This window comes from Anser brachyrhynchus (assembly GCF_964034855.1).
Source record: "Anser brachyrhynchus genome assembly, chromosome: 3".
Lineage (NCBI taxonomy): Eukaryota > Metazoa > Chordata > Aves > Anseriformes > Anatidae > Anser > Anser brachyrhynchus.
Window position 1 is genome coordinate 112,843,113 of NC_137696.1, and position 24,824 is coordinate 112,867,936.

At 37.8% G+C, this 24,824-nt stretch overlaps 1 long non-coding RNA gene across 2 annotated transcripts in view; it reads left to right on the forward strand.

The window, feature by feature from the left end:
• The window catches only part of LOC308192405, a 95,361-nt gene that overhangs the window by 6,083 nt on the left and 64,454 nt on the right, over positions 1 to 24,824 (forward strand). The window contains exons 2-3 of one of the 2 annotated variants that reach the window (XR_013948780.1): positions 4,502 to 4,661; positions 16,662 to 16,721. This is a non-coding gene — a long non-coding RNA (uncharacterized lncRNA). Of the gene's footprint in view, positions 1 to 3,893; positions 4,662 to 16,661; positions 16,722 to 24,824 lie in introns of those variants that run through there. The other variant, XR_013948781.1, reaches the window with a different exon arrangement.

Below are 24,824 nucleotides of genomic sequence, written 5' to 3' on the forward strand. Positions count from 1 at the left end.
TTCCCCAGAGGTCGGTGGTGGGTCCGGTTTTGTTCAACATCTTCATCGATGACCTTGGTGAGGGAATAGTGTCTGCCCTCAGCAAGTACACCGATAACACGAAGCTGGGAGGAGTGGCTGACACGACAGAAGGTTGTGCCGCCATTCAGTGAGACCTGGACAGGCTGGAGAGATGGCCAGGAATAAACCAAATGAGGTTTAATAAGAGCAAGTGTAGAGTCCTGCACCTGGGAAGGAACAACCGAATGTATCAGTACAGGCTGGGGGACGACCTGCTGGAGAGGAGCTCTGAGGAGAAGGACCTGAGGGTCCTGGTGGATGACAGGTTGACCATGAGCCGGCAGTGTGCCCTCGTGGCCAAGAGGGCCAATGGGATCCTGGCGTGCATTAAAAGGAGCGGGGCCAGCAGGTCAAGGGAGGTGATCCTCCCCCTCTACTCCTTCCTGGTCAGGCCTCATCTGGAGTACTGTGTGCAGTTCTGGGCTCCCCGGTACAAAAAAGACAGGGAACTCCTGGAATGAGTCCAGCGGAGGGCCACAAAGATGATACGGGGCCTGGAGCATCTTCCCTATGAGGAAAGGCTGCGAGACCTGGGTCTGTTCAGCCTGGAGAAGAGAAGACTGAGAGGGGATCTTATCAATGTGTATAAATACCTGAGGTGTGGGTGACAGAGGAATTTGGCACACCTCAGTGGTTTGTGGGGATAGGACAAGGGGCAATGGCTACAAGATAGAGCACAGGAAGTTCCGCACCGGCATGTGAAAGAACTTATTCACGGTGAGGGTGACAGAGCACTGGAACAGGCTGCCTAGGCAGGTTGTGGAGTCTCCCTCTCTAGAGATATTCAAGGCCCGTCTGGATGCCTACCTGGGCAGCCTGCTCTAAGGAACCTGCTTTGGCAGGGGGGTTGGACCTGATGATCTTTCGAGGTCCCTTCCAATCCCCTTCGATTCTGTGATTATGTGAAAAAATGTGATTTATTGTTTTTATGAGAAAGCTATAAATGGGATCAAGCCTACAAAACGAAAGAGTAAACAATTCTTCCTTTTATGCTCAGTAAAGAAGGTTTTAAAAATTTATGTCTAAATTTGCTACGCAAATCCATCTAAACCTAACCATCCAGAAGAAAATGTTGAAGCAATGAACTGTGAGTTGGATGAACACTCAGCTAACATAAGTAACTCATGTCTATGCTAAATTCTCCTTCAGAGATCTGGGTATTAGATCACCTAATATCATGAGGAATCATTTAGAAGGATTGTTTCTGAAAATCCAGATCACTGACTAAAACTAAATAAAGAGCTTTCTAATTTTTCATTTCTCTTTTTTCCCTCCATTCAGTAAAATAGGTGCTTTACTGTTAGGGAATTCAGAGTTTCTCAGGGAAACAAAGAGGAAAAATCAAGTGTCTTATCCTTCTGGGAAATATTTTGAAAAAGGATCTGTGAAGCTTCCTGTGCTTAGTGAATACCATCTACTAGCCACAGTTGCTTCCTGTGTATGCTCCTACCCGCAATGCAAGAAGTGGTAGAGCTCCCATTTCCTCCACTGAACAAAAAAGAAATCCAGCTCCAGGTTCCTGAAACTTGTTTTCCTATGCTCTGCTGGGGCTGTTTTATAGAGAAAGTGAAGGTAGAGCAGTGAATTAAAGTTTCATGGTGAGCTTTGTCACTGTCCTATGAATCTATGTTGATGTGGAATTGAACGGAGAATGATCAATGATAGGGTTTGGTGAAATTCACTGACACTAAAAGAATTTCATCCTGATATGGGAGACCAAACCAGAGGGCTACACTTTTAAAGTAAACAGTCAGAGCATCAGTTCAGGCATTTTTTTTATAATTATCGTAGCTGATAAATTGTTAACACATCCTCTAGACCTGGTTTTGCCTCAGTTAGCAAGCACTCCCTAGAAAATTCCCAAGCATAGGGAATTATCATTAGCCACAGAACTGTTCCTAAGTACAATATGGATGCAAAGAGAGTTTAACTGTGTGGATGAAAGCTGCACTATGTCATCTTGCCTGAGGACTAAAAGTGCTCCCCAGAAAATATTGTTTTCTAGTATAGACGTAGCCTTCAAATCACATTTACACATTGTCTTGATCTGAGAGAACAGCGGAGGCCTGGAAATATTTAAATGAATGTGGCATAAGATTATAGCTTTCTACAATTTGAGAATATACACTCCTGTTGTGCATACCCAGCTCTCAGAGATTAAGAACATTAAGAACTACCAGGCCTGTAAAACACTGATGGATATGAGCACAGACTTGGCTGTCATTATAGAAAACACCATAGTCAGTGGCAAAGCCACTTAGAAAATTCCTGCCCTTTCATATGCCACTTGTTCTGTCTTTATTCTTCAATTTAGTGTCCCCTCCACCGTGTCTATATGGTTGTCTGCAAAGTCATATTGTAAATCGTTCCATCGAGCCAATCTGGATCAAAAGTGACAGGATGTACTTTAGGGGATTATTTTCATCAGAGTCCTTTCTTTTTCATTCAGTTTTGGACAGATAGTGCTCAGCCCTGACTTTTGGTTGACGTTTTAAACTTCCCTATGTTTTGAGTTAAATGAGGCATTCCTTCACAATGCAGCATGACTGTAGGTTACTGAGGAGTGTCACGGCAGAGATGATTGCATCCCAGTGGCAGATACGATTTGTGACAGTGATGTCCTTGGAGAGCTGAATGGTGAATATTAGATGGTTATTAATAGATGGTTATTAATAGATGTCATCAGTAAAGACAGCAATGCAAAGTTTCTCTTTTTTTCTAAAGAAATGGTGAATAAAATTAAGACATTAAATCAAGATAAAAACTCTCAAAGATCAACAGAGAATCAATTTTGTAATTAGTATATGGATGTTATTTCCATGATTATGGCTTATCTTATTCTCTCTTTTAAATTACGTTAAGCTGACATGGAATTCAGAAATCTGAAGATATAGACAGCACATTTACAGGTATTTTGAAAGTTATGCATCTTTGAAAAATATATATGGTATATTTGTATTGCTCACTCCTAATGCATGATGAATGTGAGACAGTTTACAACTCTTTCATGTATACATTACCTAAAATGTATTATATAGAAAGAACATTGGCTCAGGTCTTATCATAAACTAACAGAACCAGAAACTGGCAATCATAAATATTGAAGTCAAGTAATACTCTTCTGCTCCCCAAAGGTAGCTAACAAATGTAACAGCCAGCCATCGGTGGAGTATCCAATGCTGTTTTTGGGGGGCAGAAGCCAACCAAACCCTCTGCTGCACTATCTGTTAACACTTCCTAAACACATTGTCTGTAGCACTTCATTTTCTACAAGAAAATTTTCCAAACTGTTCTGGGAAATAATGTTTTATGAGCACCAGGAGGGAATCAGCTTGCTCCTAGAAACACATCAGCACAACCTGGTGTGAACAGCAGGAGACTGGAAATTCTTATTTACACAACTCTATCCATTCAGCCCTTTTGAGCAAATGGTGATTTGTAGTAAAAGCTTGTGTCACAGCCTCAGCAAGCTCTCTGCTGTGCCTCAATTCATCTGTGGAGCCAGAACAGAAGAATGCAAATATTATAATAATGATGATAATGATGATAACTCTTAGAAATAAAATATGGAACGGCTGGACTATGTAGACAGTTTACTGAAAGGGTCAACGTACTTCACCATTTTCCTCTGGTACACTGGATACAGCCCGTATCCTATGAACTGGCACAGCAAACTACTGCAGCTCTTTGTTTCCTAAGTGGATATCACAGTCTGAGACACACAAGTTATTTTGGCATTAGGAGCATTTGTTTTTGTGACTCCAAAGATATACCTTGACAGCTTTGCCAGCATGAATAAAAAAATATTTCAGCACTACATTTTCTTTCTTTATACACAGATATATCATATGTAATGATACTACTGAAATCTCTATGTTCTTTTAAGAATATATTATTAAATGACATTGTTAGATAAGCAGCTTGAACATGAGGGGATATGGCCTATAACTTTTTTAGCTGAAATATGATCCTACTGCAATTAGTCATATCACATGTTACTCTGATGTATCATTCTGGTATTTTTCTAATCAAGATCTCAAAATGTATTTTTGGATTAACCACTCTAATCATCAGTTCTGTCCTCCGTGCTTCACAAAAGGAAGTATAGGTAAATAGACACTTCCTAAGATAATGTACATGGAATAGTATTTTGGAACAGACTTATGTAACAGTAAATTATTCTGGTACTCGCTGTATTACCGGATTCATACTTTGGCAGTAAATCAGCTCTCTGACGAAATCTTTGGGGTGACACAGAACTCAGATATGTGGCAGTAAGAAAACACTACACTGAAGTTCAGCATTAACTCATTTAAAGAAAGAGATGCTTTCTGAGCATAAGCTTTGAGTAAAAAATCCTGTTTATTTTTGTTATTCTCCAGTTTTACAAATAGCTTTCAAGGAATTTATATAGTTCTTTTCTTCTCTGGTATGAGTGCAGCTTCATGTACGCTTCCTGCTTGAACTGGTGGACATTGCAAGGTTAGCACAGAACAAGCAACATGCACCTTTCAACAGAGATGGTCAAGAGTGCTGCTTCACACAATGGACACAGCTGTGTGGGAGGAATATCATTAACCTGGCTTGCTCACTCCTCTCAGGTAGGTCTCTGATGGGCAAAAGTCTCTTTTCAGAGATCATACACCAGTGCTATTCTGCAAGAAACAATTCTTGCCCCTGCATTGAATGTGTGTGTGCTAAGAAATACAGAGACACTATGTGGTTTTACACTCGCTACTAAAGGTATGAGGGAAATGTCTGGTCTGATATTAATATATAGGAGATGTAAATACCCATTGATTTCAGGGTAAAAAAAAAAAAAAAAGAAAATGCTCATCAGACTGCTGTTTTCTCTGTTACTTCTGCATGCTTGTTTAAGTAAGGGCCAGCAATACTAGAAAAGTGAGGAGACCTGCAGATGCATTATTCATTTTAAATTTTCAGAACACAATGGAGGTTGTTCTTCCTTGTCATAGCCTTTCCACTGATGTGTTTGAAAACTGATACTGTGGCAGGCACAATGGCAAGCAGTTTACTGTTGGTCTCCACCCTGACCTGTTAAAACTTATTTGTCATTACAGAGCCCACGCAGGGTAGCATCAGATGATCATAATCAAACCTGTTGAAACAGAGCTATACAGTATTGCTGTGATATCTATGTCCAGTTTTATGGCTGAAGAGAGTACTATTCAAGACAGAAGTAACATGCACTAATATGTGAAGGATATTCAAGGAAAACAGATAAATCCTGAACACTATGGAAGAACTCTATTTGCAACAAATCTGTGTGAAAAAATAAATAATCCATTACAGTTAGATACTTACAGACATTATTGCCCAATAGGTATTGCCCATAGCATTCTAACCCAGGGCCCTACTATTTAAGACACTGTCTTCTGTGCTTTAATTTTACAGAACCTCAGAGTGGTTGAGGATGGCAGGGACTTTTGGGGACTTCTCTAGTCCAACCCCCTGCTCAAAATAGGGTCAGCCAGATCAGGTTGCACATGGTTGTGTCCAATCAAGTTTTGAATATCACCAGGGATGGGAACTCCACAATCCCTTTGAGCAACCTGTTCCAATGTTTGAACACCTTCACAGTATTTTATTATTATTATTATTTTTCTTATTCTTAAATGGAATTTCCTGTATTTCTACTTGTGCTCATTGCTTCTTGTATTTTCACTGGGCACCACTGAAAAGAGCCTGGTGTTGTATTACTTACTAACCCCAACAACTTGTTTTTCTTATTCCCCCATGGATAAGATCCTCCCTGAGCCTTGTTTTCTCTTTGATGAGCAGTCCCATTACTTCATACGTGGCATCACAAATTCAGAACTGAGGGGAATTCCTTGATCTTCCTCGACTTGCTGGTAATGCTTCTCCTCACACAGCACAGGGTGCTTTTGACCTCCTTTTCTTCAAATTTGCACTGCTGTTTCATGGTCAACTTTTGGCAGCCCTCAAACCCAAAACCAGTTAATTTTACAGAATTATTTGGAATTAAATATCTACTGAATAAGTCACTTTTCTTCATCTTTCCTTAGGCAGACATCCTGGATATGTCTCCCCAGTTAAGAATTATTTATAGAATGTGTTTTATTTATTTATTTATAGTAGCTTCATGAGGAGAACTTGAGATTTTTTCCAGAATAGTGTGTAGCTTTTTGATAGTCTGTGATCTGGGCGTTAGGACCTGCTGAACTATAAGAAAGCAGATTTCTTAACTTTGAAATAAATTTGTTGACTTGAAATCCCATAGAAAATGTTTGTTTGCTTGTTTGTTTTCCCAGTTGGAAAACTCTGGTTTTCAACTATCTTTTTATTGAAGACGTATTCAGATGCTATGTTTTGATAAAGCCTGTCTCTTTGGGAAACAAGTGAAATTAAGATTTTGACAGTTATATACACACCCATAAGCGGGAAATATGTGACAAAACTTTTGGTGAAAGCTAAATATCTAGGGTTTTCAGATATGTAAAAGATCAAAGAGCCACCATGGGAAGTCTCAGCGACTTTTCATTACCTAAATCTGAATTATTTTGTTGTAATACTCTAAAACTGAGCAAATAAATAATAATAATAATAAACACCTGTTAAGGTTTGTGTATGTATATATATATATATATTTGATCAAATTCTTTATAATTTCGTAGAATCATTGAATATCCTGAGTTAGAAAGGACCCACACTTATCATCGAGTCCAGCTCCCAGCTCCACACAGACCCACAAAAAAAAAAAAAAAAAAAGTATATATCCAAGAACATTGTCCAAATGCTTCTTGAACTCCAGCAGGATCAGTGCCATGACCATTTACCTGGGGAGCTTTTTCAAGTGCCCAGCCACCCTCTCAGTGAAGAACCTTTTCCTAATATCCAACCTGAACCTCCCCTGATGCAGCTTCCTGTTGTTACCTCAGGTCCTATTGCTGGTCAACAGAGAGAAGATTTAATGCTGCTGGTGTTGATTGCTTCCCTTTTGAACTAGTCTGTGTTTGTAGTGATTCTAAGAAGAAACTGATCTGTTCAAGTACAGGCAGGTGTGTGTTGGTGATTTATTTCATACCGTCTCTGCTCTTTGGATTTGAAATAAGTAACAATTAACTCCTTCCAATTCTACTCTAAGCTTAGGTCAGGGCTTTACTGTTCTACAGCCTACTCATTACACATGATGGTATGGGGTGATTATGTGATATAGCTTGCTGCCCAGAAAGAACAATAGGGACAATATTCACATTTTATTTTTGATTCTCAGGCTAAATTTAAATTGTATACAAGGAAAGTTCCTCCTGGTATGATTCTTAATGAGTATAATAGCTTCTGGAATTCATGCCAGAATACTTAAATGTGGTAAAACTGATTACATTATAAATATCTTCTTAGCATGTTCATTGCTCCTGCTACTTAAATACACTTCTGTTTTCACAGAAAACAATGCTTGTGGTTAGTGTTCTGTAGTACTCCTGAGGTGTGTTTTGCCATTTTCTTTCAGTGGTGTACTTGCATAGCATGTACAACCCAGAAAAATTAGAAGATGCAGAAAAAGGGATGTTGAAAATCCAAACAAATATGTTAAGGTCCATGATCTACATGGAATGAATTTGTTGTTGTTGTTGCCCATTACTATTTTGTTTTAAGAACAGAAGAGTAGAAAGGCATCTGCAATCTTCACATTGTTAATGTGAGCATCCCTGGAAAGTACCATTCATATGCAAGACTCACAATGAGATTAGGCTGTGAATCCATATGCTGCCCATCTCTTAACTTGCCTCTATGGAAGCTGTGTTATATACACAGTGTGTAGAGGTTAGGGGCTGGTTAAGGATGCCAGGCATCTCACACTTTATGCCTACAGGTTCTTATGTCATTGTTAGATATGTCAACCTTGTAGCCTGTAGAGGTCTGCATGTACCAAGGTTCCCCATTGTATTGTCTCAGCAGTTGTATGTTTTTGATGGCTGAATACACAAGTCGGACCTTGATTTGTCTGTCACTTCCAGAGACTTCCAGCTTTTGTAGTGTCTGTGATGCCAGCCTCTGTTGCTATGACACTGAACTACATTTAGTCTTGCTTGCCAGCTCAGTAGTTTCATGCCTTGCTACTTAACAACAAAACATTGAGCCACACTTGCTGAAGAATGCTTTTCTGGTTGGCTTGAATGGGAGATTGTTCTTCTCCTGTAGAGTTCTTTGTTCTTTATATTATTTCTCTATAAGGAAATCAGACTCTGAAGAACACATTCTGAGCGTAGAAAATGGACTTTTTTCAGTCCATGTTCCCTGAGTGTTGTTTTCCTTCCACCTAAGGCTATGGAACAACATGGTATTTGAAAAGGGAGAAGTGGCTAGTGTTAAATCCTCTGTGTTCTTCCCCACCATGTCCTCAGGGACTGTCTAGATACATATCAAATTGCAAAAGCCTTCTCCCCAAGGCCTTTTCATCCTCTCAAAATCTGTTGCTCACTTTATCTTCCCAATGATTCCACACCCGATTCACACTTTTACTTTTCTTAACATTAGTTTTCATCTAGATAGCCTCTCCTTTAAAGAAGATAATGATTTATCCAAGCAGCAGCAGGTGCCCTTCATCACTCAGGAGGCAGGAGGGACTTTGTACTTGCATGTCACTCATTGGCAAGAGTGTATATGAAAGAAAGGCTCTGACTAAAATCAAAGGTGCTCCAGAAGTACAGTGAATTATGAGTCATTTTGTCAATTTTTTTTTTATTAGATTCTCACAAAAGTAGTGGTTTTAAGATGTGTGACATATGAGTGGTCCAAAAATAAAGCTCAAAATAATGCTCAGGGCTTTTTTGACCTTATGTTCCTTAAAGATCTCGTGTTTCTATCCAGATCCTTACAGACTCTTTCTCTTGCTTCCAAAAGGTCTTATTTAAACTATCCTGAGCATTCTTAGTCTGTTTCAGTCAAAAGTGGATGGGCAAGTCTTGAAGGGATTTGACAAGGTGATTGTTAAAGACAGTCATATCAAGGAAACCTCTCCAATAAAGAAATGTATTTTTTTCTGCAAAAACATTTTTTTCACTCATTCTAAACATGCTTATCATTTGTCACAACATTTCAAATTTGCTGAGAAGAGAGTAAAATTCACAGTTGTGCAAACACTCCTGTCAGTTTTACTAAAACTGATTTATATTCCAGTTTCTCAATGACATTTCCTTTAGTTGTGAGATCAAGGATCATTTTTGGGATATGTGTAAGTGCATATAGATGCATGGAATGGGGTCCACCATATTTCCATCCAAAAACTGTGCAAGTTACAGCTGGATAGACTGTGAGATGGAACTTGATCAAAACATTTCCCAAGCACCAAGTAATAAGACAAGGGGAAATGGCCTCAAGTTGCACCAGGGAGGTTTAGGTTGTATATTAGGAGAAAATTCTTCTCTGAAGGGGTTGTACAACATTGGAACAGTCTGCCCAAAGAAGTGGTTGAGTCACCATCCATGGAGGTCTTCAAGAAACATGTTGATGTAGAACTGAGTAGCATGGTTTAGCGGTGGACTTTAGTATTAAGTTAAAGGTTGAACTTAGATCTTAGATCATTTGTTCTATGATCATCTATGATGATCTTAGATCATCTTAGATGAACCTGAATGATTCTATGATTCTATTTTATATAAAAAGAGACAGTACAAAAGTCCTACTAAGCTACAAAAGCAGTTGAAGGTAGTTTCATAAGGAGGTTTTGTGAGGATTTGACAGATTAAAAGCTAATGTCACTGCTGTCACAGTCTCAATGGAAATCCGTCCTGATCTCATTAACAACAAAGAGCTAGAGACACACAAGAACAATGAACAGAAATGATTCAGAATGCAATGGAAACTATTATTTAGATTCCAGGTCTTCTCATATATGCACAAGTCATAGGCAAACACAGAACAGGAGAAAAAGCTGCTAGAATGTAAAAGATGAATGACTTAATGTAAGTCAGAGTTTAGCTTTTTTTGAAGTGTTAAGAAACAGATTTCTGCAGTAAATCTGTATCTACAAGGGAGTTTGTGTCATAATAAATTGTATCAAAATCATGAGAAATTGCAGGAATAAAATCACAGAAGACAAGATGGTTCAATTTAAAGTGTTTTCAAATTTTAAAACATTTTCACTCCTGTCCATCCAGCTCAGGCTCAAAGTGAATGCATTTTAAACTTATTGGTTGGTATAAGTGAGATAACTTCTTAATAAGCCATACATATATTTGAAAAAGAATATAATCTTTTAGATAATTATGCATGATGTAAACTGTAAATCTTAACCAGTTAATTTGAAAGCAACTCTGTAACTGTGTGCTGATGCTTCACATTTTAATTTAAGTATCATTTTATGCTTTAAGAAGAAAAACATTACTAAAGAGCGATTCAAATTTCTGAGCTTTTTTCTTTGTGTGTGTGTGTGTTGTATGTCTAATATATCTTTGTGTTTTCTTTTTTCCTGAGATCACATTTTTTGTGATTATTAGGTTTTATTTAATTTAGCAGTCCTGAATTGGGATTTTATGGGACAAATCAGAAACCGCTATATGCTAAACATTATTTGAGACATGCAGCTTTAATGATGGTACCTGGTTGTCTCATTTTGTCACCAAGAAACAGAAATGCTAAAATAATGATCCTAAATAAAAGAGTTTCGTGTAAAAATTAGAGACTGAAAGCTGAACTAGAGATCACAGTGACTTTTAGTATTTTAATGGTAAATAATCTTCCTTTTGTGATGCTTTAAGATGTCGTGGATTTTCACCATTGCCTTATGAAAATGTATAGTTTAAGCTTTAAATAATAGCAATAGTAGGTTTTATTCTGTTCATAAGACGGTATTTCTGATTTCACAGAGCAGCTCATTAAGCTTCTTAGCTGATTTTATTATTTTCCATGAATTTTTTAAAATCTTCATAATAGCTGTGCTTTTCCTGATGCAGTAAGATCATTGCCTCTCATCCTGATTAGTCCTGTCTTTTGGTTTCTTTTACACTAACAAGCATGTATATATTTTATTACAGTATAACTACTTGAATAGAACCTTTTAGTTCTTTTGTTGTTGTTGTTTTCTTTTGTTTTGTTTTTTGTTTTTTCTCTACTTACTGGGAACTCTTATTATGCAAAGAAAAATGATGTGGAAAATGTATAGATAGCTCTTCCTAGCACAACTATATGGCTTTTCCAGTTATATAACACCAGACTGCTATGTTTCCATTTGTTTTCCTAAACAAAGGTGTGTAGTGTCAACTGGGAATCCATACCAGTGGTCTGGTAGCAATGGCAAGAGATCTATGAATGACCCATTGAGTGGACAGAAAAATGAATGAAGGCATTTGAAACTGTACTAGATGCAAACTTTTAGGCAGCTTGACAGCACTAGGCACCTGAATTTCTAGTACCTTTCATGGAACATGGTATTTCTTGATTGTTTACACAAGATAGCTGAATTACTATATTCATTGTTCTAATTCTAATGGATCCTAATTAGTTGTTACTAGAATAAATCATAAAATAAATGGATATTTTATTCCTCAATCCAAAAGAAATTATATGTTGTTAAAGATATCTATTTTAACAGTGAGATTTCAGGTCCAACAAGAGGGACCAATTGTATTCCATACCTGGGATGACAAGCTGTTGCTTCAGGCTTTTTGAATGAAGTTATACATCTTTACCTTACAGCATGTTTTATTGTGGGTGCATACATAAGGTAAGAAGAGGGTTGCCATTGGTGGTTTCACTCTGATGAGCATCTAAATTCCACCAACACTGCTCTCTCACTCATTGTTCTCCCAGCTGCTGTTGTGCAACAGTTTTTTTTGTTTGTTGTTGTTTTTGTTTGTTTTGTTTTTGTTTGTTTTCCCTTTCTTCATTTCTGCTCTCCCAGAGGCCCAACCAGCGTTGCTCACTGGCTCAGCTCTGGCCAGCGGCCGGTCCCTTTTGGAGCTGGCTGCAGCTGGCTCCGATCTGACATGGGGCAGCTGCTGGGCTCTGCTCACAGAGGGCACCCCTGCAGCCCTGCTTCTACCAAACCCTTGCCACATAAATCCAAAAAAATGGGATCTTATCATAAGGATTAGTTAATTCGTTTAAAATAGGCAAGTCCTTCATGATGATCATAGAGATCTACACAGTGGAAATTATCCCAGAGATTTGCACTGCCAATAGTTTTGGTGTTCAATGTGCTGCTGCCCAATTTATCTGTGTGTGAGTTATTGATGACCTCATTTAGGTCTCCTGTATTTGCAAGAGAAATGTTTCCAATATTTTTGAAACCCCTGTGGGCCAGAGTGGAAGATTCATGGGCTCCACATTCTGCCACAGAAGTGTTTTATATCATTACAGTGGGTGCATGATGTGTTCCACAGAGCATGACATGAAGGCAAGGGTGTCATGTATGTATGCAAACTCTAATAAACCAGCGTTGAAGAATAACACTGGTTAAAAGAAGCTAACTTTAACATTACTTCCTCTGCACTATCTGTAGAGGTTAGCCCCTAAAGAAATCTATTTCTTCAGCTGCTGTTAAGGTTCCTTTATGGAGTGAAATAGTCTCTCCCAAAAGAAACCTGGAAATTGACTTACTGAGTGTAGGTGTAAATGGATTATAAACGAGTACCAGGGAGAGAAACAATTAACAGGCCTATGTTTCTTAGCCTATGTAAACAAGCAACAGAGGCTCCCTATTCAGCTGCTGTGACATTTAAAACTAGAGTGAATAAAAGACTAGGAAAGAGGATATCTGTAATAAGAACAATGACATAATGTAGCACTAGATAAGCAAGTATCTGCAAACCTTTACTGAATGTCAAAGCTATTCAGTACCACCACCAGTAGGACAAAAATCCAAAAAGATAAGTTCTTCATTTCCTTAGCCATAATTTCTATAATGACTTTAGGTCAACTCTAAAAATAAAATGTATATTCAATCTACCCAGGATTCCAGTTTAATTGAGTTCAAACAGCACTGGCAGAGATGGAAGAGATTAGATGGCACTGACCTCCTGTGGGTAAGAATGAGGACCACTACAGTAGTTGGTTGAGCTAGTGTCAGCAGGGAGATAAGGGATCAGCTTACTATGAATCTTTAGCTCAAGATATAAATAAAAGTTTCAAAGTACCTTTTAGTAAGAACTGTCCTTTGTACACTGACCACAACAATATACACCAAAATGCAAGACAACGATGCATTAATTAACCTCCAGTGTGTGATAAACAGCAGTGTGTGATAAACACTGTATCATAAACAACCCAGTTTCTAATGTTGTTGGTAAGTCTGATGTAATTGCTAGTCCAGTTGTGTATTTTCTGAGTTATTTGTGCTGTATTGCAGAAATGTCATTGTGGATAGGTATGAAAGGGGAACTGAATTTACAGCATATATTAAGGATTAGCACGCAACTTTACAAGTTTCCCTTATTCTGCATTAGCACTTACTTATACATATGACTGTGTTGCAGTTATAATTTAAAAGAATATTTTAAGGTACACTGCATTTTTTATTTTCAGTTACTAAATTAAAATGTTAAGGGTCACCAACCTGCTAGTTTGCCTCTTGCTGCAACACAGTAGAATTTGCAATGCAAATGTGACAGGAAATTTGAAAATGGGAAAATCCTTTCTGTTAATGCAGAACACTGAAAAATGTCCATATCCTCTTTATGGACATATATATATATTTAAACTTAGAGTATATAGACAGATAGATTGTGAAATATTCATAGATTCACACTGTCCGTGATATATAAAAAGCACCAGTTCTTGTTGGATATTGTTAGGTACTGACTTTCCACTACATTTTTGAGAATACATTCCTTTTCAAAATACTTCAAGTCATAACATTTTCAATTAAACCATGGTATTGCTTTATTACTATTGTCATTCTTATTATTTGCTAATCACAATAGAATATTAAAATTACTTATTATATGAAAAGACAGCTTATCCCACAAGATTTGCCATGTTTTTTTTTCATGTTCTTTAGAGTTTGCATAAGATTTGCCCTTTTGTGGGACTGAACCACCTTACATTACTAGGGAAGACTCCACAGGGATTTGTTAGATACAGTCTCTCTTGGGACACTTTAAGTTAAAGGTTGAAGTTAAATTGGAATACCAGTCATCAATTTCCCAGCCAGAAATACAAAATTTTGAATTCTAATTTCTTAGACCAAATTTTGATTCCAGCCTTCACGAACCATGTATTCATAATTATATGGTTGCAGTTTTTCAGATACAACTTACAGTACATGTAGGCACAATTTCCTGTCCATTAGGTTTTTGGAAGCTTTTCAGCCCTTGCACATTTATCTGTTAAGTCTCAACTACAGGGAAAATTTCACAGCTTTAACCTGAGATCTTAACGTCCATGTATTTCAGTACACAATTCTAGTTCAATTTCTGGATCAAATTTTGACTGGGTTAGAAAAGGCTCAGTGTATGCTGGAAGAAAAAAAGAAAAAAAAAAAGGTACTCCAAAAAAAAATTAGAATTATTGAAACAGACTGCAAGATTATTTCTTTTAGATCAGCTTAAGTTAATCAATGAAAGATCCTATAAACATTTCAGGCTATATTGAATTATTAACATAATTCCATACAATTGCTCGTAGGCTTGAAGTTGGGCATCCCTTTATGTGCATGCATGATCAAGTACTGAGTGTTCTGAATTCATCCCATAAATTCAAAGGCAAGGCTAGTGTACAGAACTTGAAAAGTCAGTCCACCTAGCAGTTATAGAAATGTATGTGATGTACGCTTGTTTTTGTTCCTTATGTATGTGTGTATGAAACTCTCCCTTGTTAGTAGTTACTTCACAGTATGAAATGTTTTTAATTTGTCAAAATAATAAAAAAATATAAATCAGAAGTACTGCAGGTGGTGATGAGGGTTTGGGGAGTGAGAAAAGTCAAGAAAATGACAATCAATATTTCATCAACATATCTCAAAAGGTTTCTAAAACCCCATTTACAAAATATGAGACATTTTAAGACAGAAAAATGTTGCATATAAAATGCATTAAAAAGTGAGCATTTGCCAATTTTATTGAGAAAAAATATAGTATATATTTTCTGCTGAATAGCTGTATATTTTAATAATTTATTACATCCTCAGCACACAGAAGTAGTGGCTACTTTCCCTATTTTATCTTTGGCATGGAGATGTAGGAAAAAAAAATGAAAAAAAATCCCTGGAAGACTCAATAGTCTACCAATGTGATACCAATAATCTGACAGCACTTTGCTGCCCATAGAAAAGTCAGAAGACAGAGTCAACATATCTACTTATACCATGGAGCTTGGCTTAACTGCCTTTGGTAATTTTTTTTTCTGAAAGATGTAGTAAGTAAATTCCTCAGTGTGGGGTGAAGCTGAGAAGATGATGGATAGACTCTGGTCAACTGATGCTACTCTACCAAGTTTATTTTATACACAGCACATAGTTCCCTACATGCACATGTGAATTTTGGGTAACCTAAGAATGGCTTCTCTGTGTTCAAAGGTGGATACTGCCTGTGTTGTCCTCTGTGTGGCTGTAGGAGAGTGTGGATAGTGCAGAAAAATGTTTTCATACACTTAACTAGATAGCCGTAAAATGCTTTTTCACCAGGGGGGATCTGTAGCTGACATCTAGCTGCATCTTTCAAAACAAAAATTGTGCTGGAGTCTGTTCTCTGCCTTTGATGTCAGCTAGCATAGTTTGACTGCATCTTTACTAATAAAATATTTTAGAACTCAGGACAGGGTAACCACATCCAAACTGCTTACTGGGAATGGTATCTGTTCTAGACTAGCTATTAAATCATGGCCAGAAATAGTTTGGGAAATCTTGTCTGCGATTCTAAAAACCTAATAGTTCGGGTAATTATATTTCTATTATGGCAAGTATACCTATGCGTTGCTTAATTTTCTAGTACGTACTCATCCTTAAAAGGGAATTTCCCTCACCTGTTTTAGCAGTGAGATACATCTGTGTATTAGAAAGCCTAAATTAATATGTTGACATATAAACATCCATGGAGTGCTGGTTGCCTACACTCCAATTATGGAGAGGAAAAATCAAGTCAATAGAGTTACTGGAGCTTATTCATCTTTTAGTGAAGGGTGATTCATAGTCATTGACCACAGACCAGGGACAATCAGTGCATTTTTGAATCATAGTGTACATAAGAAATCCAAATGGGCATGACAAGTATGAAAGCGCCCATAGGGTGCTTGTGCCTTTGTGGAAGAAGAGCTGGAGACCAGATAGGGTATTTCAAACAGCACTAGGTGCCCTTGTTTAGGCAGCTGAACCTGACTTGGTCGCTTCGAGAATACAGTTCATGCAAGCTGCTTTACATTCCCATTTGAAGATGGGATATATAAGTCCTGGAAACTCTTAATTTTCTCCATAATTTTAAATGGAATCTGGCATGGTTCTACCATTATTGCCTGTTGGGTGACTTCAGCATCTACAATATAAGTAGATAAGATCAAATATTTGCCCATATATTTGAACCTCACTACTATATTGAAAACAAGTATGTAGTTTAACAATTTTTTTTTCTAGAAAGAAATGAAAGATTCTCTGTAATGATTCTGCTTTCATTCTAACATATCAATAGAGGAGATATGCTGTGATATGCGGGAGATGATGGGAAAACCAGGTCTGAACACGCACAAAGGTAAGAATTCACTTCTGATGTTTAACAATAGGATCAGCTGATACAATGTTCCTTGCAAAGATCTCCTATGGTATCATCAAAGGAAGATCTGAGCTTCTCTCATTTATGAGAATGTGAAAGCAAGACTTCTTAGCAGTATGGGAATGACTGCCTAGCTGATTAAATTCTGTTCTCTTTATGTTTTGTGGTTGTTAGTGGTGGTTGTTTGTTGTTTTTTGTTTGTTTGTTTTGTTTTGTTGTTTTTTAATGGATTCACTGCTGAATCCAAATTGTAGAGGAACTATTTGAATGCAAATTATAGATTTTTTTTCCTGTTTCATTTGTCTTATGTATTGCATGTAGATAGCAGCAGGAGGGCTGCAGAATTGACCTCTATGAAAAAATATCAGGGACTGCCCTGTGACAGACAGAGACATTTCTAGGTGGTTCCAGCCAGCTCTGCTATGGACTCAGCAGTTGGTGGCACCTCTGTGAAAACATAACTTAGAAAAGACAAAAAGCAATGGACAGGCAGAAGAGGAAGGAAGCAAAAAGAATGAAAAACAGCTGCAGGAATACCAAGCTCAGAAGAGAAGGAGAAGCAAGAGGAGGAGGAGGAGGAGAAGGTGGTGGAGGACAAGGATGAAGAGGCACTCTGTGGTGCTGGAGCAGATATCCACTGGTGCTCATGCAATCATAGAATCATAGAAACATAGAATCATAGAATAGTTTGGGTTGGAAGGGAACTTAACAATCATCTAGTTCCAACTCCCCTGCAATGGGCAGGGACACCTCCCACTACATCAGGTTGCTCAAAGCCCCATCCAACCTGACCTTGAATATTTCCAGGGACTGGGCATCCACATCTTCTCTGGGCAACCGGTTCCAGTGCCGCACCACCATCCGAGTAAATAATTTCCTCTTTATATCTATTCTAAACCTATCCTCTCTCAGTTTAAAGCCATTATGCCTTGTCCTATCACCACACTCTCTGACAAAGAGTCCCTCCCCAACTTTCCTGTAGGCCTCCTGGAAGGCACTGGAGGGCCTCTATAAAGTCTCCCTGGAGCCTTCTCTTCTCCAGGCTGAACAACCCAAATTTCCTCGGTCTGCCCTTGTAGGAGAGGTGCTCCAGCCCCTTGATTGTCTTCATGGCCCTCCTCTGGACTTGTCTTCCATGCCTTTCTTGTGCTGGGAACCCCAGAGCTGAACGCAGTACTCCAGATGGACTCTCATGAGAGCAGAGCAGAGGGGAAGAATCACCTTCCTCGACCTGCTGGCCACGCTTCTGTTGATGCAGCCCAGGATGCGGTTGGCTTTCTGGGCTGCAAGCACACATTGCCAGAGCACGTTGAGCTTCTTGTCGACCAACACCCCCAGGTCCTGCACATCAGGGCTGCTTTCAATCCATTCTCTGCTAAATCTGTATTTGTGTTTAAGATTGCCCCGACCCAGATGCAGGACCTTGCACTTGGCCTTGTTGAATTTGATGAGATTCACACAGGCACACCTCTCAAGCCTGTCCAGGTCCCTCTGGATGACAACCTTTCCCTCCAGCATGTCGACTGCACCACACAGCTTGGTGTCATCAGCAGACTTGCTGAGGGTACACTCAATTTCACTGTCCATGTCACTGACAAAGATGTTAAACAATATCAGCACTGACCCTTGAGGAACACCACCCATTACTGATCTCTATCTGGACATTGAGCTATTGACTGCAACTCCTTGAGTGCGACCATTCAGCCAATTCCTTACCCACCACGTGGTCCGGCCATCAAATAGAATCTTTCCAATTTAGAGAAAAGGATATCATGGCACATGGAAGCCATGGCAGAGCAGGTGAATATTTCCTGAAGGGACTGTGGCCTATGCAGAGCCTACATTAGGGCAGTTTTATTGAGAGCTCTACAGCCCATGGGAGTACAGTACTGCTGGTGGAGCAGGGGAAAGTGTGAGAGAATAAGTGGCAGAGGGGGACCATTATGCACTGACCATAATCTTCCATCCCACTTCCCCCCTGCACCATTTGGGACAGAGAGTAGAGGAGTTGGGAGTGAAGGAGTGAAACTGAGCCAGGGAGAGGGGGAAGGAAAGGTGTTGCTTTAATATTTGTATTTGTTTTTCATGACCCAATTTGTTTTATTTGAAAATAAATTGATTTTCCCCAAGCGGTTTTGCCTGTGACAGCAACTCATAAGCAATCTCCCTGTCTTTATCTCACCCTCCAAGCCTTCTCATCCTACTTTTTCCCCCTGCCCCTCTCTCTTTGAGGAATGAATGAGCAGGTGGCTGGGTGTTTGGCTGTTTCCCAAGGCTAAACCAACACAGCTTCAGACACAGTTGAGATTAGCATATAATGCTAATGTAATGCATAGCCTTTACTAATGATTTCTAAGAACACATCCTTTAAAAAAAATAATTAGGAACTGAGTTTCTTTGTGATATTGTAACTAACATGTTTAGCATACATTTTTAATTAAGTTGCCTAAAGTGGGGCTAAAGCAGAGGAGCAGCCCCTAAGGGCTTGACTCATTTGCCAGTACTCAAGAAACTTATGCCATATGAAGTAACCTGGGAGATATCTGGCACTTCAGAAAGGCTTCCTGTAGGTCTTATGTCTTATCTGAGCATTGCATGCACATATTTTTCTTATGATATCTGAAATTACACTAGATGCTAACAGCTAGTTATTTCTTTGGAGATAACAAATATCTCTTTAGACTCTGCTAACTGAATAGACTACATTTCTTCAAACTAACATAGCAAATCTGTAAACACCTAAGTATGGATACTTGCATTTAAGTGACAATGTCAAACTGAATTTTACCCTTCATAAACATTTTTTTATTTTAATTTTATTTTATTTTATTTTTTATGGTTACTGTTTGCAGATGTGAGATACAAGGTCTGCTCTTTCTTTAGCTTGACAATTAAATATTTCATCTCCACGTTCACATGAGGTGCTTCCATACCAGGTTCCATTTATTGTGGTAACAGAAGAAATATATTTACAATTTGGATGAATCTGTATCTATTGTACATCCCAGAAAATAAATAAATAAATAAATAAAATTCTACATTGAAATAGATTCTGTCAAATTCGCTCAGCCTTAAGCAGAATACTATGTACACAGAGGCCCTTCGTAGTTTAAAAGTTTGAGAAATATGCTATAAGTAAGTTAAAACTAATCATCTTTAATTTAAGCTGTAGGTCTTCTCAGCATGACTCATACCCTCATCATTATCTTACCCTTCCAGCATTACTAAAATGCTACTGTAATTAAGATCAGTATCTTACAAAATTTATCCTGAGGAAATTTACAACAGAAAAAGAATATGTTTCAGTTTTTGACAGTATGAGACATAACCTCCCTTTATGTTCGTAAAATTGACAGTATATGACTCCACTATATGGTAAAGAAATCTTCTATATGATTAATTGTTGTGGTTTAACCCGGCTGGCAGCTAAACACCACACAGCTGTTCGCTCACCCTCCCCCCTCCCTCTCTGGGATGGGGGAGAGAAACGGAAAAGTGAAGCCTGTGAGTTGAGATAAAGACAGTTTATTAAGACAGGAAAATAATATTAACAACAATAATAATAATGATGATGATAATGGTATTACTAATAATAACGTGTATGAAACAAGTGATGCACAATGCAATTGCTCACCACCCGCTGACCGATGCCCAGCCTATTCCCGAGCAGCCGGCCCCCCACCCCGGCCAGCCACCCCTATATATTGTTTAGCATGACGTCAGATGGTATGGAATACCCCTTTGGCCAGTTTGGGTCAGCTGTCCTGGGTCTGTCCCCTCCCAGCTCCTGCTGCACCCCCAGCCTGCTCGCTGGCAGGACAGAGCGAGAAGCCGAAAAGTCCTTGGCCTGGTGTAAGCACTGCTCTGCAACAATTAAAACATCAGCATGTTATCAGCGCTCTTCTCATCCTAATCCAAAACATAGCACCCTACCAGCTACTAGGAGGAAAATTAACTCTGTCCTAACTGAAACCAGGACATTAATGTATTTAAATACACTGCTTATGATTGCAGAATACCAAACAGGTAAAGCTAATCTACTACTCTATTAGGAATAATGTGACTTCAACAATCAGAATTAAAATGCTTAATAGAGTTGCTCCAATGTTCAGCTCTATTTTCAGTCATTTCAAGTATACATGATAAGCAAGGAACGTTACCTGAAGCAGTATTTTCAAAGACATAAAATACAGATAGAAGGATAGAGAAGTATGTACAAAGACACAAAAATTAAACAGTCTTTCCCCCAAGTTTTACAGAAATATTTAAGTACCAATATAATATATTAAATAATTCAGGTAAATATACGCATTAAATATTCTCTGTTGAAGACCTTTTTTAAATTGAAACAAAATAATACACATAAATAAACAAAGTCCTCAATCAATTTCAGAGGCAAAAAGTAATCATTTTTATCCAACTTCACGAAAAGTGTTCAGCTTCATTATGTTAAGCAAGTTTTAAATCAACAACTGTGGACAGCTGTGTAATCAACAGTGTGACCAGTTTGTTTTATCAGCTCAAGAGCAGAATTTTTACATTAAGATCTTCATTGTGATTGTAGTAGTGAACACATAGTGGGATTGGTGAAGCTGATAAGAAAAGTTATGTGGTTTTTTTTTTTGGGGGGGGGGGGTTGTGGCTGTTTTGTATTTTTTGTCCACACTTAAGAGGTACTTCTCTGGACCATGATAAAGACTCAAATACCTGCAGATGCCTTCATTTTTTCCTACACTCATTATCTCAATGTATACATGGAATCATCTCCATTACGCACACAAATAAAAAATATGAATTTACCTTATGATTCCTATTATTACATCAGTTTATTTTGCAAGTAGATATTTATTAAGTAAATATGATTAGGAGTAACCAATAGTACTACAGTGTAAAAGTTACCCTCTGATGTTTGTGTTTTTATACCTAACCTACCATGCAGAGAACAAGGCAGACCAGGAACTGCTAGATGAAAAAAAAATAGACTAAGAAATTAATAAAATAAAAGCTAAAAGTCAAGTAGAAATTTCTGGTTTTAGAAAACCTCGTGTTTTTTACAGTTAATATTAAGGATATTCCTGACACTGTCTTTTTACAAATTTGTATGAGAAAAATAACATTTCGACATCAACAGTCTAAAATACAGTAGCTATCTTTGCTTCCCAACATTTTATTTTTATATTCCTTCATAGATAATTTCGTATTACATGAGGGATCTAGAACTAAAAACACAGCTATTTTTATGACAGTAGGCACTTTTTGTCCTACCCTGTCAGAAATGTCAAAGCAAGAAAATTTAAGAAATGTGTCTGTCCTGTAAAGATATTTACAGTGTTTTAGTGGACTTTTAATCATTTTTAAATAAGCTAACTTCAGTTCTTGAAGTAACCTAGCAACAGAGATAGAGATTTATATGAGTTTCTTTACTTCAGACTTGCTGTCCTGATTTCAAAGAGAACCCAAGGAACAAATAGATGAAATTATATGAATAGATCAATTCAGGAAAATTATTATTGTTGTTGTTTTTATTATTATTATGACTATTAGTTTCATTAGAGGCCCTGATTTCCCACATAGAAAATCAGAAAAATAGTCCCTTAACATTTCACTTATAGAAAATTAGAGGAGGAAGAATACTCCTAACTCTAGGGATGCATATGAATAAAAGCATCTCATCACCTCTTTGTAAATTTGATTGAAAAATATCTTCATTGAAGACAAACAATGAAATGGAACTGCATGTATCAATTTCACTGACTTTGCCATTCTGTGAGAGGACCTTGCTCCGTTCATCATTTCTTGGGGCCTTCTTAACCGTATGAAACTTTTAAATCATTCAGCTCTGCTGGTCGGTGTGATAGTAGATTACAGAGGCAGCACTTCAAAGCTGCAGGAGCATGATCCATTTTCACTTTCTTTTGAAGGGACATGCCAGAGTTATTCCAACCAGTTCAAAAGGCAGGGAAACAGGGAAATCAAAGCGGTAATAGAAAGTACAAACAAAGCCTAATGTCTGCTGGGCCTGATTCCCATACTTCAGCCCTTCCAAGCACAGAAGGTTGACACTTCTTCTCCTTTACATTTAAAGGCCAGTTCATCCTCCCCTGTAGGTAACAGACAAAGGAGTCAGTAGCATACAAGCATCTGCTCTTTCTTCTTTATTTCTTCTTTCCTGGGTTGCTCCTACCTTTGTGTGCTAATAGATATCATTTACTTTTGTGTTGTCTATCATACTTTTATTTTTTAACTACATATATTATCTGCAGCCCTTTTCTGAAATAGACTTTGACCCCTCTGGCTGCTATTCCTTTTTAAATGGGCTGCAGTTCTCTATGCCAGCTACTGCTAATTGGTCCCTTAGTTGCAGCTAGAGAAATAATTGGTTTATATTGGCTTCTTTGAACCATGATAGTGTCTTTATATCTTATCTTATTCACAATACTCCTGAATACCCATCATGCTGAAAGATTCAGAAGTTCAGAGCTTTAAAAATTCTAATACATTTGGTATTAAAAACTAGTTCTCAGAGTGTGTCTTTGGATTTGAGTAAGGTTGCCAGTCTTAAACAATATATTCTGGCGTAATTATAGGTGGAGATTGTGCACAGATTCATTCATGGGGGTTCAGCAATCAAAGGATCTGCCGCTGTCTGACCTAGTAGAATACAGTTGGCTTGTTTTCCCATAGAAATATACGTACACCCTTCACTGAAATCCTGTCAAATGAGGTAACATACATCTTTATAGTGGGCTGTGACCACACCAAGAGAATAAAGGTCACAGTCAGAGCCCTGTAAAAGACACTGATAGATTATGATGCAGAGAGGTGACAGGACGTATTATTTGTTGAAAAAAAAGTAACAGTGGCAACATGGCCACTTCCCCAGCTCCTGGAGCACAGCCAGGTACATTGGTATTATAACATAAATGAGTTTGTATAGCACATTTAACGGTGTATCAACTTGTTTCATTTACCTGATAACAGCTTTTTATTATTCTTAAGAGTTTGCAATTTATTCTGTTTGCTTTTCATTTTTCTTTGTAGAGCATAAGCCATCCAAAAAATTTTGGCACAAATTTCAATGCTGTTTACATTATTAGACCAGCAAATGTGAGGTTATTGCACTTTATGGGATCATTTTGATTTGTTGTTTGTTCAGCTTCTCTTTTCATCAGTGTCCAGCAACAGTATTCTCTAATTGTTCCATTTATTTTGTTGAAATAGTAATCAACCATGTATTGGAAGTAATCAGCTTTAGGAAAATGAATACTTTTTGATGATTTTTACCTATATACTCTTGTTGCAACTTCCAAGGTGTGACTTTAAAGATGTTTAGTGCAATTTTTGGCATACTTCCACTAAAATTTTGTGACGCCATTTTAAATGAAAAAAATATTTCATTAAAGTGAAAGATTGGAATCCAGAATAAGTGGGTTATTTTCTGAGTTCTCTTATAGCTCTCTGAGTACTTCGGATTCTGTGATTAGCTGGGACAAAGTCACTTTGGACTCACATGTCAGTGTTTCTCATGCAACTTAAACAAGTAAAGCACAAGCACCCAAACAGTAGGGTAGCTGGATTATTGAAGGAAGAACTTTATAATGAGATTTGTCTGAGTGCTTCATGAAACAGCATATTAGCTACAACAAAATGTAATGAGCTCTAAAGACTCGTCTACCTATTCTTTCACAGCTACAGAAAAATCACGTCCCTGGAGAATTTACTACAAACGCAGGAATGCTACAATCAATTTTATAGTACAAGTGTATGAATAGGGATATGTGCACCTTCTATTAAGGTTTTGTCCCCTTCTACTTTTGAAGTATAAACATTTTAGGATTCACTGGCTTGCTATATATTACTGTTTTATCCTTGCCTTGAGGATATTGATCTTAAATGTAAATTGCAGCATCTGCACTCTTCAGATCCTAAGTTATCAACAAGTCAGATTGATCTGTACATATTATGAAGGTTATTGTGAAGCTTATTTCAATTGATTCATTTTATTCAGCAAATGAGTTAGAAAAGGATAGAATTTTAGATTTTGTGACCTGAAACTGTGTACTGAATACTAAGGTCTCTGAG